Source organism: Lepus europaeus, chromosome 16 (assembly GCF_033115175.1).
Source record: "Lepus europaeus isolate LE1 chromosome 16, mLepTim1.pri, whole genome shotgun sequence".
In the NCBI taxonomy this organism is placed as follows: Eukaryota; Metazoa; Chordata; class Mammalia; order Lagomorpha; family Leporidae; genus Lepus; species Lepus europaeus.
This window is the reverse complement of record NC_084842.1, coordinates 57830556-57845773: the sequence shown is the minus strand read 5'-3', so window position 1 is coordinate 57845773 and position 15218 is coordinate 57830556. Positions and strand designations below refer to the sequence as shown.

Sequence of the window (15218 nt, the reverse complement as noted above, 5' to 3'; positions counted from 1 at the left end):
ATACCTCAAGACATGTTCAGAAGTGTATTTTCAGAACATTTATTTGACTTCATCTTTTTCTCTGTTTTCTTCCAGTCCTTTTCACGTTTACATGAAAATATTTCTAGAATGATCTGTACTCCCCTCATCATTTTAAACAGAAGCTATGCAGAGCACCTTCTTGGTGAAACAAGATTATCCTTAGAAACTCCCACGGCCAAGTTCAGCAGCCATTGCTTCCACACTGGACGGCAGTAGGTTTGGCTCCTGCGTTGCCACCTGTTGTATTCCTCACTGACACAGCCCAGCCACCCTGCCCTTGTTTTCTCTCATTTATTCATATACAGGTGCCTATTTTTTGAGCACCTAAAATGTGTTAAGTACTGGAGATAGAGTGGTGAACACAACACATGACTCACGGCCCAAGGGACTTTACATTTTATCAAAGGAGACCAGTATAAAACAAATCTACTGCATATCTCGCGGGCAGAGGTACAGAGCCCAACTTGGAAAGTCTGCAAAGGTCACTTGGAGGAAATGATATCTAAATCTGGGGGGTGATGACCAGGCCCAGAGTGAGACTTGAATAAGCACTGAACGAATGAATGAATGAATGAATGGCCATTAGTCCGGCAGAGAGGAGAAGAGTTCTGGTTTGTTATGCACTGAGACCCAAACCACAGACGTTCTTGAAAGTTGTCTACACAGAGACCAAGCAGTCCCTAACAGGGGCCCTGCCTTACGGAAGACCTTCGGTTCCTAGACAAGTAAGGCAGCTAATTTGTACATCTTCAGTTTTTTATCTTAAAAACACTACCAGTCACAGACAGACAGCTCCACACTGCGTGTGTCCTGATCCTGAGCTCTCATGACTGTGACATTTCTGGCTAGGCTCCCCTCGAAGGCTGTCACCCACCCAGTGCCTGAGAGCAGCCACAAAGGTCAGAGCAGGCCTGCCTCTGGGGGCATTTCTCACGCACCGTAAGAGACCATTTAACGTGGGGCCCCACACTGTGCCCCCAGAGATTTCACCTTGGTGACAATCACCATACCAGGAAGAACCTGTGGTCTAAAACACAGAAGCCGATAACCATCACCCTTGTAGAAAGACCTTACTCAATCAGCCTGACATAAAAGCATCATTATCCCGTCACAGTAAATAGCAGTGCTGTTTAAAATGACAGTTGGGGGCCAACATATTCGGGGATTAACGGGATGCACGACTCGGCCCATCAGATTGTAAGAACCCCCAACAACAGGTGTCCACACAGGCCGTGTGGATCTTGGTTTCTCAAACTCTGCACAGGACTTGGGAACCTGACATTTAGAAAAGCAAACAAAGGATACACACAACAGGACCTTCCTGACAAGATAAAGGGAAACCAGGAACGACAAGTGTCTGGAAAAGGCTTCCTCAGACTTTTGACCACAGTCTTTCTGTTCCTCAGATAAAACCTGGGGCTGAAGGCAGCATTGTCCCACTGTAGAGGGCGGGATTCACGCACAGGCTCTGTGCGTGATCTCGGTGGTGGACGCCTGCGGCCCCCCAGCAGGTGGAAAGCTTCACAGAGCTCAGGCAGGGGCCGCCAGGTGAACGTCAGGATTCAAACTGCGCTTAGTTCAGAGCCCAGTTTCGAAATCTTGAGAGAGCCCATGGAAAGGGCAATGCACTTGTCTCAAGTTACACAAACTTTCAGTGATCAAGGGAGTGAAACGACTTGCTAGGGAACTCAATTTCTGGAAACGCATATGAAAAGATATCCAATCTGCCCTCTCTGGTGGGAACCCTCCCTCCACGACTGTTAAGAGTTGGTTCCATTTGCCTAAATAAACAAAACCACAGAGAGGAAGTTTTCCCCATGGCAGTTTCGAATAATTTTGAAACCGATAGGAGCTCGCAGGAGAAAGCGGCCATGGTGTCTCACTGCCAGCAACACTGGGCCAAAATGGACCCACACCGTGTTCTTTCATCACCCATGAGCTCCGCACGGTCATGTCTGCTATGCCAGGGCAGCACACAGACCAAAGGTCCCCGCGCTTGTCCGGCGGCGCACATACACCACAGCACCTTCCCCCAACACTACCCGAGTTCAGCAAGCCTTTGGAGCATTCCTTTTCTAGATTTTTCTATCTGCTGTTTGGGTGTCAGCCACTCAAAACACAGTTACAGGTTTCTCTGCGTCCAGCCTATCACTAGGAGGGTCCTTCGAAAGCTGTGTGGAAAAACTGAATTAAAAGACAAGCTTATCTTGGTGTGAACTTAAAATCCAGGCATAATTTTATATCGTACGCATTTCCGCGAGCCTTCCAAGGAGTCCTCCTGTTGCAAATGATCAAATGTAAACATTTTGGACTCTGTATCATCCCTGCTCATATTTCTTAGAAATAAAATTAAATGCAAAGGCGGTATTTCCCAAGAAGCGCTTCTTCTTGTCGTTTGTCCAGAACCGTACCAGCTGGTCTGAAGCTACTATATGCTACACAGATTTGAGGATAAGAAGTGATCTTTATCTGGCCTCAATGTAACAGCGTGGGGGGGGGGGAGGGGAGGGGAGGGGAGGGGAGGGGAGCGGAGCGAGGTGGCAGTATTTTCAGGAAAGGAGAAGCCACCATTGAGTGCAGGATGAGTCACGGGCAAACTGAGGCACCTCAAGGTTCCACCTGCCTCCTGGAAACGTGGCACCTGAAACCGCGGGCGAAAGCAAACGCTGCCCTCTGAGGCGGCCAGGGTGAGCGCCCCAGCACAGGTGGAGCGTTCCTGCCCCTCTCGAAGAACCTCTGCTAGACACTGAAGGTCACAATTCCCCCGGGGGCCGCAGGGCCGGGAGCCCCCCAGGGGCCAGAATGAGACTTTCCAGAGAAATTCCTTTTGGCCTCCCCTCACCGTTCCCACCCCTTCGGCACAAGAGAAGGCAAGGCTGACTGCGGATCATCTGAAACGTGAAATATTAGTAAATACGAAAGCCCGAAACAAGTACCTGCCAAGCACCTGGCGCGCGCTCCTTCGCCGGCTCGCTCTCTCCTCCCACACTCTGGCAACGGAATGCCCTTCAAAACCATGGCTCAGTGCTTTTGGTAAATGTTTTACGAGACACTAAACAGCCTTCGGTCCCACCCTCAGAGCAAACACCATGGAGGGAACACAATATAATGGTAGGAAAGATACCATGGATGTACAGTCACCTAAAGGAACAGGCAGGCTCTGCTGCCACACTTCCCCTTAAGAGGAAAAAAAAAATAAGAAAATTCCCAAATTTGTAGGGAGGTGGTGGCTGGGCTAGCAGGAAGGCCTTGTAGAAATAAACCTTGACACTAGAAGCCTAGACAGGTCTTTTTTTTTTTTTAAGGTGGCATTACGATAAGCTTATTGTTCTAATCCCCAAGCAAGTCACCACTTGCTAAACTGAAAAAAGTGTCAAAGGCGAGAGTTAACAAAGAGTGGAACTCACCAGCGAAGGCACAGACACGTGAGCACCTACACCTTTCTCGGAGAAAACGCAACTCAGAGGCGTTTTTCATAAACCGTCTTCCACAATAACAAAATGTACTCCCCACTCTGCCTAGACCTCCAGTTCTTCACACTCACACACCAACTCCGCTCTGAACCAGAAGTTTTGCATTCCATTCAAGTTAACAATTACAACTGGAGGATAACAGAAACTTGCTGGCACCAAACTATTAGCACACCCAGAATGTCAGGTGCCTCTTGGTACCACCAGGGTTAACTAGATAAACAGAGGGTGCCCGGGAATCCTCCGCCTGCCTGGATTTACAGACTACAGATGGAGGTGGCCACAGCCCTGGGCTCCGTGAGTACACGGTACCTTCCTGTTCTTGGGGCCCTGGGGGACACTGAGAAGTGACAATTCATTAGCTGTCCTCGAGAATTACCAGGCTACTGTCTCGAAACCAAAGCCATCTAGAGCAGAAGCAAAAGTTGGCTTTGGCTTCTGGAATCAATCAATCTCCCTCCCTCTCCCTGCCCCCCCACCTCTCTCTCTCTCTCTCTCTCTTTCTCACACACACACACACACACACACACAGGCTAGCAAATAAGAAATACCCCCTCCCCCCCGCCGCCGCCCCCATCTTTTCCCCAGCCCTCCCTGGGTCCCCCCTGGAGTTCTGCATTGCACACCTTTAAGTTGTCTGTTGGGGTGGAAAGAAAACTGACCTTGGAATTGAGATGGTTTTTCCAACTTCCAGCTATGTGACTTGCAGCCAGCCAATACCCTAACCCCTGCAAGCCTCTATAAAACAAGAGCTACCAGGGCCAGGGAAGCTACCTCCAAGAGCTGACAGCTCTCCCACTCGGAGAAGAGGTGTCACCTTTGGCTGTCCCAGCCCTCCCCTTACCTGCTGCGTGGGTCCCATGTTACTCCCCGGGCCCTCATGCTACAGAAACTGCAGGCCAGCTCTGTGACTCAGGGCAACTGACTTCACTTCTCTTTGGTCTGATCCACTTATCTTTTTGGGTGGGTAGCATAAATGACCATTTATCTGCTTGCTCTGGGTGTGGAGACAGGGCCTGGCCAGCCCCAGGCTGTCATCCCCTTTGCTTTCACAACACTTCTCTCCATCTTGCCCTCCAACATCATTGGCTCACTTGCCCTGTAAAGTCTCCTCTGGCCTCTCCACTTCCCCCTCTCTCTTCCCTTCCCTATCTTCCCAGAGACAGATGGAGCATGGAGTGTGGTCATTCTCCTTCTATTTCTTCTATCATTTTATGTAACACAGCAAGCAACGCAGTGTGAGATGTTACACAGATGTTTTTAATGCAGATTCTCCAGATAAGGGAGTAGAGATAGAGAAAGATTCAACAACTGGCCGAGGTCACGGAGCCACTGCTGATTGGACAGGGCCTGAAGCGAGGCGGTCCTGACATACTTGTGTGTCCTTGCTGCCCACCAAGGCTCTGAGTCCCAATCCCAAAGGCACTTCTTGGGGCCCACAAGTCCCCACAAGCCCCGCCAAGTGTGGCCCATTTTCCTCCCAGATTGCTGTTGTCCTCATCTCTGTCCTTCATAGCAGTCTTTGCTGTGCTTGTGTCTCTTGGGTCAGGCACCTCCGGGACACCTGTGTGCACTCAATGGCTTTCCACACCCTACAGCACCCTTGGCATGGATTCCAGCTCCAGACTGCTCAGGAAAATGGCTGCATTTTGATTTTTTTAAAAATGTTGAATCCCAAGTCATGCCTCAAGGAGTAAATGCTAAGGAAGGCGCAGAAGCCAGGGATTGGGATCTTAATGTGGTGACTTTGCTTTGTTTTTTTCGTATTTGCACAAAAAAACATGAACTATAAGGACAAGATAGGCAGAGAGCTAGGCCACACAGCTGACAGCTCTCAAGGAGCAAGTCCCAGTGGGAGTCCTCAGTCTACCCAAAAAGTCAGCCACAGGCACCCAGCAGCCTCCTCACTCCAAAATCCTGTTGCCTAGATCAAGATCCACCTGCATTTATTTTCAGCCCTTCCAAGCTCACAGCCTGTTTGGTCCTGTTCTTTCTCTTTGGTCTCCTCCCCTTCCCTACCTCTCCTTCCTTCCACCTTGTCGTCTTACTCTAGACAATCTATGCTGTTCCCTTTGAAACCCACTTACGAACTCAGTTTATCCTGGGGGCCCTCGTTTGGCTGCAAAACCCAAACTCTGTGAGGTCCTCCATTGAGACAGGCCTTCCCCAGTCACTTTTCTGTGCTCACAAACTTGAAGTCTGACTTTAAATCCTAGAGACTGCGTAAGAACTTCCAATATTCTGGATAGGTCTTGTATGCAAATAGATTTCACACTCAGACTAACGTCTGTGTCTCTAAGACAGGACTGCGGCTTCTGGGAATATAAATGTTTTCTGACAACATTTCCCTCCTCTAGTCCTCCAGTTCTAAGTGGAGTCTGGCTTTGTCTTTGGTATGCCTGAGTGCAGGTGCACCCCTGGAAGGTTCAACATCAGAGTTCTGATAGGGCGGAGTATTTGACCTCTGGAGAGTGCTGCTCTTGTACTCCAAGCTCTGTTCCTAAGCATCTGTCAGCTTTAGGGACCCACTTCTAGCCTGACGTATGCAGTCTCCTCCAAAATCCCATGTGCCAACTACTATTCTGATCCCCATTTCCTGACACAAATGAGGAAACACAAGCCTAAAGCAATTAACTGAGGTATTAATCATGGGTGAAAGCCAAGTTTGGAACCCACCAGGGCTCAGCTTCCAACATCTCACCTTGTAGCTCTTAGATGGACACTGAACTCAGAGCAATGGCAAATCCCATTGCATCTCAAATGTTAGTAAATCAATTTCTGTGGCTCCGCTCCACTCTCTCCTGGCTGTGCAGTCTGCTAGCTGCCTCAAAGTGAAAACCCATGTTGTCAGTAGTGCGTGTGTCATGGAAATTTATCTGGAAGCACCCTCGGCATTCAGACATGGGGCACACTGTCCTAATGGATGCTTCCTTGTGCATGACAACACTCCTGGGCTGGTTGTTCTAGAATGGATCAGTGGTGCGCAGGCACTGAGCTAGATTCACTCCCAACACAAGCTGGGAATTTTGCCAATGAATCCGTACCAGCTGAAGCAAATGCAACCAGTGCTTGCTTTGGCAGCACATCTACTGAATCAAACGCAACCGTAACTGTAAGCTAAGGCCCTTTTTTCATCACAGGATCACAACCCAGCCACTGGATTTACTTAAGGAGCTTGGGCTCAACAATAAACAAACTAGAGAAAATTACTGTTATTGTTATTATTTATGATCCAGCATTGAGATAAGACTAGGTTCTCCATTGTGTTATCAGCTGCAGACACAAAAACAAGCCTGCTGGCCTCCAGCTAGGGGAAGGAACCCCTCCCCCCCTCATCCAAGTTACCAACTGCTCTAAGTTAACGCAGAAGGAGATCAACACAAGGGGGAGATAGATACTAGTTTTTTGTAGAACATTTTAAGAAATGTTTAACAAAGGGAAGATTTCCTTTTCATATACTTTTTGTTTTATAAACTTGAATTTTTACTAAAGGAAAGGCACATTACCTTGTGTACAAAGCCCAGAGTAAAAGAATTTTGAAAATAAGTCAGGGCCGGCACTGTGGCGCAGCAGGTTAAAGCCCCAGCCTGCAGTGCCGGCATCCCATATGGGTGCCAGTTCGAGTCCTGGCTGCTCCTCTTCCAATCCAGCTCTCTGCTATGGCCTGGGAAAACAGTAGAAGATGGCCCAAGTCCTTGGGCCCCTGCACCCACGTGGGAGACCCAGAAGAGGCTCCTCGCTTCAGATCAGCTCAGCTCTGGCCGTTGTGGTCATTTGGGGAGTGAACCAATGGAATGGAAGACCTCTCTCTCTCTCTCTCTGGCTCTACCTCTCTCTCTGTAACTCTTTCATACAAATAAATAAATCTTTAAAAAAAAAGATTAAAAAAGAGAAAAATAAAATCTAGGGTGGTAAAAACACTGAAAATTAGCCCAAAGTAGAGGACGGGACAAGGAGAGGAGGAAAAAATACATACAAGAGAGGAAAAAAGAAGCCAAGACTTGGTAAAAAACTAAAGAGGTTTAAGGAGGAGGAAGATCTGGGGAAGCCCATGGGCTCTAGACACCTGGGTGGCCAAGTAAGAAAAACTATCACCAGTGCATCTGGCCTCCGGGCCCACCTAGCAAAGCCGCAGTCTGAGTTCAGACACTGGCTCTGCCCCTTCCTTGGCCCTAGTGGTCAGGTCTTCCCTCCCACGTTCAGCCCCCTTATCTGCTCACTACATCAAGATTCCTCAAGCGCTGACAGGCGTGGCAGCAGGAGGGAAAAGAAAAAGGACTAAATGAGATGCAGGCATGGGCTCCCTCCTGAGCCAGCCTCAGATGACCAAGGACTGTCACAGGCCCTCCGAGCTTAATCTCCGAATGCTGAATGTCAAGGAGGACTCGGCCAGAAACCGTGACTCATCAAATTCCCAAAGTCAAGACCAGAACGCACAGACTCTGGATCCAAGGACTTGCTTTCCTCCAGCCCAGGAAGTCACGGTGCCCTGCTTGCTCCGTGGCATTTAGACCCACAGGAGATAGGGCAGAGCATGCCGTGTCCTCCCCTCCAGCCCAGCTGGCCTATCCTGCCTTCGGGGTTCTCTAATACACACAGAACTTGGACTTGTAACCCGGTCGTTAAGCCCTGCCTTCGTGACATTTCATAAAGTAAGCGGTAGGTGAAAGCATCCTGCCATCACTCCCACTCCAAAGTTCACAGAAAGTGGTGGGGGCTGGCATTCAAGGCCAGCTGCTCTGCCTCCAACCCAGCTCCCTGCTACTGCACCTGGGAAGGCATCGGCAGATGGCCCAAGTACTTGGGCCCCTGCCACCCACGTGGGAGACTAGGATAGAGCCTCTGGCTCCTGGCTTCAGCCTGGCCCTGTCCTGGCTGTTGTTGCCATCTGGGGAGTGAAGCAGCAGGTGAAAGATTTCTCTCCCTGTCACTCTGCCTTTCAAATAAAATAAATAAGAGGGAAAAGCGACCTTAAAAATAAAAGTGATGGTGTCTGTACATGAAGTTCTATTAATACAGCGTTGACAAATATTTTCTATCCAGAGTCAGAAGGTGAATATTTTAGGCTTTGCAGACCACACAGTCTTTGTACATTTTTCCCTTTTTTTTTTTTTTTTTTTTTTCCCCAACTAATTAAAAATGTAAAAATCAGGGGAGGCGCCACACAGGTTAAGCTGCCACTTGGGAGGCCCACATCTCAGATCAGAATGCCTGGGGTCAAGTTCTGGCTCGCTCCCCATTCCAGCTTCCTTCTAATGCAGACCCAGGGAGGCAGCAGATGATGGTTTGAGTACTTGAGGCCCTGCCACCCATGTGGAGTTCCTGGATCCTGGCTTTGGCCTGGCCCAGCCCTGGCTGTTGCAGCCATCTGGGGAATGAACCAGCCAATGGAAGATCTCTCTCTCTCACACTCTTTCTCTCCCTCTCTCTGCCTTTCAAAATAGATTAAATGAATAAAATTTTAAAAATTTTAAGACATTTCCATCTGTGCCTCAAAATTCCAAACCTAGCATGATCTAAGAGTGCCAGCAGTTGAGAACACCATGCACTACTTCAAGTCAATGAGGTCCAAGTCATACGCTAACTGACACAAAGACCTGGGACCAGCAACTTACTTCCTGATTTATTTCCAAATTACTTCTTTCTACTATTCTTCTTGAGAGCACACTGCCAATTCAGTACTAAAAATTCAACTCAACAAATGCTTATAAAGTATTTCCTACATACCCAGCACTGGATGGGTGCCTTTGGGAGACAAAGCAAGGGAGAGACAGGGTTCCTGCCCCTAAAAACCTTTTGATTCCTCCGAGAAAACAAGATACAGGCACATGAAACAAATTATTCACCTTACATTGTTGTGCAATGCCGATAGAACTTTCTGTAATGGTGCAAAGGTTCTTTATCTTCACTGTCCAATGTATGGTAGCCAGGAGCCAGCCACATGTGGTTATTGAGCTCTTGAAATATGAGTCATTTGACAAGGAAATGAACATTTTAACCGATTTTAATTTTCAATTCATATACATTTAAAAAACAAACATGCAGTTAGTGGCTGCCATTGTGGACATCACAGCTCTGTAAGAATGGTTCTGGCTACCGTGGGAGCATGAAGGAGGCTGCAATCTCTCAGTGCTTGGAGCAGACACCATGAGCAAAGCTTACCCTCCCGAGTTGAAGTTTATGGACAAGAAGTTGTCATTGAAATTAAATGGTGGCAGACATGACCAAGGAACCCTATAGGGATTTGATCCTTTTATGAACCTTGTGATGTGTGGAGATGGCAAATAGTGGACAACAGAACAATATTGGAAGGTGGTAATACGAGGAAATAGTATCATCATGTTAGAAGCCTTGGAATGAGCATGACTGTTCAACAAAGAAATCCATGTTCCCTCTCCAAAGGACTTGTTTTACTATGATGTACAAGTTGGGTCATGTACATTTTTATATTAAATTTGTCAAATAAACTTTTGTGAGTCAAAAAAAAAATAAGAAGAAGAAGAGGAAGAATGGTTCTAGATCTGGATGGAAAATACATGGCATTTATCCTGTCACTTCCTCCTGTGACAATGGGAGAAGCCCCTACTGAACACACTGGTTCTCAGGGTTCTCCACACTGTGCAACTGCCTGGGGGTGGTGCACAAACAACTGAACGCAGAGACAAAGGACAAAGGTGAAGGGAGGAGGAGGTGTCTGAGCTGAGCCTCAGGACCACAGGTGGACAGGCAGCCAGGAAAGGACCCGAGCCCGGGAGCCCCGGGTAGAGAACGCACGAGCAAAGGCGATGAATGGAGCTGGCCAAGAAGGGGGGGCTGTGGAGGAGATAAGGGACAGGAAGAAAGGTAGGGCTAGATTAAGACTTTGAAATGCCAGGAATTTGGACTTTCCTCATGGGCAACAGGAGCCTTGGAAGGTTTAAGCAGGATAAGGGCTAGACCAAAACCTGCTGGAGGAGGGCTCTCCTATAGCCGGCCACAGAAGGGGCAGTATTGTGACAGATCCAGAGAAGGCTCTGACAGCCCTGGCGGCTAGTCTTCTGGAAACGAATACACGTGGATTAAACAAAGTGTACAAGTCATGGAAAATCACATAGATGCTAAATATTAAAATCAATACCGGCCATGGCTGACGCTGTGGCGCACTTTCCCTCCCACAGTGAGTGCATTTAGGACTAACATTAGGACTTAGACTAGGAATGTGGCTGCAAGAATAAACAGGGGCATTAAAATAATTTAAAAATGTATTTACTTGAAAGTTTTACACACACAAGGATAGAGGGAGGGAGGGTGGGAGGGAGGGAGAGAGAGAGAGAGAATATCTTCTATCCACTGGTTCATTCCCCAGATGGCCACAATGGCAGGGCTGGGCCAGGCAGGAGCTAGGAGCAGCCTGTTCCAGGTCTCCCACATGGGTTCAGGGGCCCTACACTTGGGCCATCTTTTGCTGCTTTTTGCAGGCCATTATCAGAGAGCTGGATTAGAAGTGGAGCAGTGGGGACACGAACCCGTGCCCATAAGGGATGGTAGCATCACAAGTGGCAGCTTAATCTGATATGTCAGGAGTCTGGCCTCAAAGCAATTTTTGAGTGAGGCAGTGGGGTGGAGAGGAAGGGTTATTAGCATCAGGAAATTTGCATTCTAGGCCTGGATGTTCCCTGAGCCTCAAGCTGGGTTCCCTCGTTTTAGAATCAGGATGCCGGGCCCATGGCAACTTCTTTTTTTAAAAAAAAATTTTTTTTCTTTTTATTTTTTGACAGGCAGAGTGGACAGTGAGAGAGAGAGACGAGGAGAAGACAGTGACAGAGAGAGACATTGGTTCACCCTCCAATGGCCACCGCGGCCAGCGCACCGCGCTGATCTGAAGCCAGGAGCCAGGTGCTTCTCCTGGTCTCCCATGTGGGTGCAGGGCTCAAGCACTTGAGCCATCCTCCACTGCACTCCCTGGCCACAGCAGAGAGCTGGCCTGGAAGAGAAGCAACCGGGACAGAATCCGGCGCTCCGCCCAGGACTAGAACCCAAGACTAGAACCCAGGACGCTGACGCCGCAGGCGGAGGATTAGCCTATTGAGCCGCAGCACCAGCCCCATGGCAACTTCTTAACCTCTTCTTAACGGTGTCAAATTAAGAATCAGATGAGATTTTTGAGACCTCCCCCCAAAAACCTAAAATGAAACTAAAAATGCGGATACGCCTTGTGTATTTTAAGCAGATATCACAGCTAGATGGCAGAGGACTGTCATAAGACAAAAATATTCCATTGATCTTGAGGTTGTACCAATAGCACATAGCACTTGGCGACCTGGGAGACTTTAGGTATAAAATGCATATTCTGAGCGATGCTGTGTGGAGGATCTGTAATTGTGGTTTGCAGTACACAGAACTAGGGAGACAAAGATTTTCAAAGCCCAATCCACCTTTGCAGACCATAGGAAAAACAAAAACAGCTGCTGGAGAATGCGTCATTCTCTCAGGTGCAACAGAGCAATAACCCACAGTCATTCCCCAGGCTAATTAGCAAAGTCTATGGGGCAGGTGTTAAGCACCTGGGGACACTCACATCCCACACTTCACTGCCAGGGTTCTAATCCTGGCTCTGCTCCCAATCCCAGTTTCCTGCTAATGTGCGCCCTGGGAGGCCACAGGTGATGGCCAATGTCCTTGAATTCCTGCCACACACATGGGTGACCCAGACTGAGTTCAGTCTCCTGGCTTTGACCTAGCCTAGTCCTGGCTGTTGTGGGTATTTAGGGAGTAAACCAGTGGATGGAAGATTCCTCTCTCTCTCAAGTAAATAAGAAATAGTCTTGTCACGTGCTGTCCTCTGCCATGTTATATAAAGCAGCAAGCAGACCCCCACCAGATGCCATGATCTTGGGCTTCCCGGCCTCTAGAACCATGAGAAATAAACTTCCGTCCATCACCCCATCATGGTGCTCGGGTTTAACAGCAGAAAGCAGACTTAGATGGCAGGTGCACCAGCTCAGCATGCACTAGCTGTGAGGTCTGTACGGGTTACTGAACTCTGTTAAACCTCAGTTTCCTTGCTTGCAAAACAGGAATCCTAACACCCGCCTTATGAGATTATTGTAGAGATGAAAACTGGTTATTCAAATAAAAAGATGGGGGTGCCGGCGCTGTGGCGGAGTAGGTAAAGCTGCCACCTGCAGGACCAGCATCCCATATGGGCACCAGTTTGAGTCCTGGTTGCTCTACTTCCAATCCAGCTCAATACTAATGTGTCTGGGAAAGCAGCAGAGGGTGGGTTAAGTACTTGGGCCCCTGTATGGGAGACCTGGAGGAAGCTCTGGGATCCTGGCTCCTTGCTTCAGTCTGGCCCAGCCCACGCCCTTGCGGCCATTTGAGGAGTGAACCAGCATATGGAAGTCCCCTCTCTGTCTCTCCTTCTCTCTGTAATCCTTTCAAATAAATAAAATAAACCTCAAATAAAAAGATAATGCAAGTAAGACTTCTCCTGAGCCTGACATATACAGGTCACTTGATAAAAAAGTTGCTATAATTATATCTGATGACTGTAAGAATCACTCTCCTGGTTTTTTTTAAGATTTATTTACATTATTTTAAGGCAGAGAAACAGAGAAAGAGAGGGAGAGACAGAGGGATCTTCCATCCGCGGATTTGTTTACTCCCTAAATGGCTGCAACAGCCAGGTCTGGGTCAGACCAAAGCCAGGAGCCAGGAACCCCATCCTAGGCTCCCACATGGGTGGCAAAGGCCCAAGCACTTAGGCCATCTCTGCCTCCCCAGGTGTGCTAGCAGGAAGCTCGAATGAGGAGGACTCAAATGAGACCTCCAATACAGGATGCACACAGGCACGTGGAGGGTTTAACCTGCGGGTCGCGGCGCCAGCTCCCGATCCATCCGATTACACACAGATGAACAAAAACCTGCCATGCTTAGATGTACAGGCCCTGTTTGTGTCCAGCGCCCTCTCGCTCCAGCCTGGCATCTCCATAACCACTTCATTCTTGGCTTAAGAGTTGCTTACATTTTGCCGACCTTGACATTAGTTTCAAAAGAAACCCACATAGTTAGACACAGAACTTTTGATATTCTTGATGAAAACAAGCTGGTCATTCTGTTCCTGTTATTTCCTGGAAGCCAATACTAGAGCACATGGCAGTGAGTATGGCTGAAACAAACGTCGGACATTTGGTTTCTGTCTTCCCTTGAGCAGCTGACAAATCTGGGAGCAACCTGTTAGAACCAACCCGCAGCCTTGGACCAGGCCTTGACTCGGCACAACTCTGATGCATGCATTGCAGACCATGGTTCTTCCTAGATAATTTTTATTTATTTTTATCTTATTTATTTGAAAGGCATAGAGATAGACACAGAGAGATCTCCCATCCACTGGTTCGCTCTCTAAATTAATAACCCTAACCGCCAGGGCTGGGCCAGGCTGAAGCCAAGAGCCCAGAATTCAGTCTGGGTCACCCACATGAGCTGTCACCTGCTGCCTCCCAGGGTGCACACCAGCAGGAAGCTGGAGTGAAGTCCACGTCTGGGTATATGGGGCTAACCCAAAATATTTTTAGAAAAATGGAATTAAAAGTTTCTTTTGCAGACCACGTTCTTTCGCAGATGTCATGATGACATCACAGTGTCACCTATGAATCTGCCATTGAACTTTTGTTCCATGCTGACATTGGCTCAGATCGCGGCCTCATCACTCAAGAGTATTCTCCTTGCTTTCCAGAGCATTAATTATTCTCCTATTATGCCGCTGACAGCCCACTGTTCTGCCAAAAGACACCTAACATTTTGTTGTCCTCACGGCTTTCATTTTCCTTGTGCAGGATGGAAACAGACCACCTCCTTACAGGAGAGATAGGCCTCCTTTTATAGGCAAACATCACCTTGTCTGCCACATCATTGGTCAAGTCATGGCTCCCATCCACCTCTCTCCCTCTTCGGTTTTGCAAATGGGTTATCTTGTTTGGCAAAGAGCAGGTAGCCAAAGAAACCGCCTGATCAATGAAACTTTTGCCCACATGAGTAAACTAATTTTAACCAGGGAAACTATCCAATTTAGGATTAGCCTCGAACTCCACACCCTTATATCCTATGGAAAAAAACCCAGTTTTTCCAAACACCAGTTTGGATCTAAAAAACTGACCTCAGTTACATGAATGCTCTGTGATGAGATCACGGGTTGATTGTGTTCACAATGGGCTGTGAGTTGGGTCCAATCACTCTGAGATCAACCTTGGCAAAGCCTTTACGTGTACCACCATGGGAATTACACACTTGCATTTATAAACTGCAAAGGACTTAAGGGTTGCTTCTTCCTAAGTTTTCAATACCCACAAGTCCCATGCCAGAATTCACACTGCCACTGAATTAGACAAGAGCTTAGAACAAGAACAGGAAAGGAAGAGGCGCAGACAAGAAAGTAAAGTATTTACTGGTTGGTAAATCTGGAGACATGGAAGAAAGGGATCCAAAACACCACTGAATACGTGGTCTTTGATGTGCCCTGTTCTAGGTCACTCTTGTTTGTTATTAGCATTTCTTATTAACTAAGTGCTTACCTCTCATTTTAAAACTCTGCTGGGTCAAGGATCACGTCTGAATTAGCTTTGTACCTCCTTCTGCACCTGCTCCAGTTCCTTCCTACAGCGGTTCCGTGTCAGTTCATTAATTTGAATCGAACGGAATCATGGGCCACTTTTTCCACTTTGTAGTAATACATTTTCTTGAACAAAG

At 47.9% G+C, this 15218-nt stretch overlaps 1 protein-coding gene and 1 pseudogene across 5 annotated transcripts in view; one reads left to right on the top strand and one right to left on the bottom strand.

The window, feature by feature from the left end:
* The window catches only part of RBM47 (RNA binding motif protein 47), a 161114-nt gene that overhangs the window by 69903 nt on the left and 75993 nt on the right, over nt 1-15218 (bottom strand). Inside the window, exon 1 of one of the 5 annotated variants that reach the window (XM_062213352.1) lies at nt 2958-3001. The exons of the other annotated variants lie outside the window; for them this stretch is intronic. The gene's annotated coding sequence lies outside the window, so the exon portion shown is untranslated. Of the gene's footprint in view, nt 1-2957; nt 3002-15218 lie in introns of those variants that run through there. 5 annotated transcript variants of the gene reach the window in all.
* LOC133775377 (small nuclear ribonucleoprotein G-like) lies at nt 9639-9888 on the top strand (annotated as a pseudogene).